Here is a 499-nt window from a genome sequence, read left to right as displayed (position 1 = left end):
TTCTTCAATCATAGGGAAACGAACCTGCGACCTAGCGCTAGCAAGGCAGGCATTTTACCTTCAAAGCAAGGAAAAATATAGCGAGATAGTAAGTACCAAGTAGTAAACTTGGTTGGTATGGAGTGAGGGGGGAGACCAAGAATTAAGAATATTTTTGTTCTGTTACCATTACCAATGATAGGTTCAAGGCTGGCATTACAAGTAATAATTAAAAATCATAAGCAAAAATCGCAGATTAAGTAGGTAATGAGTAATGAGGTATACAAAGAGGTCCAAACGTTATACTTTCAGAATTTTTCTCCAATAGAATTACAAGTAATAATTAAAAATCATAAGCAAAAATCGCAGATTAAGTAGGTAATGAGTAATGAGGTATACAAAGAGGTCCAAACGTTATGCTTTCAGAATTTTTCTCCAATAGAAAAAAAAACTACTACTTACTTCGGATGTCAAAATAAGCACAAATAAAATCAAATAAATAATTTGGGAGAAAAAAGCA

General features: G+C 33.1%; 1 long non-coding RNA gene across 1 annotated transcript in view; it reads right to left on the bottom strand.

The window, feature by feature from the left end:
- Positions 1-147, bottom strand: part of LOC113473316 — a 362-nt gene extending 215 nt beyond the window's left edge. Inside the window, exon 1 of the long non-coding RNA XR_003395322.1 lies at positions 59-147. This is a non-coding gene — a long non-coding RNA (uncharacterized LOC113473316). The remainder of the gene's footprint in view (positions 1-58) is intronic.
- Between the last annotated feature and the right edge of the window lie 352 nt (positions 148-499).

This window comes from Diaphorina citri, unplaced genomic scaffold, assembly GCF_000475195.1.
Source record: "Diaphorina citri unplaced genomic scaffold, Diaci psyllid genome assembly version 1.1 scaffold24360, whole genome shotgun sequence".
In the NCBI taxonomy this organism is placed as follows: Eukaryota; Metazoa; Arthropoda; class Insecta; order Hemiptera; family Psyllidae; genus Diaphorina; species Diaphorina citri.
Note: the sequence above shows the minus strand (reverse complement) of the source record. Positions and strands in the feature narration are given on the sequence as shown.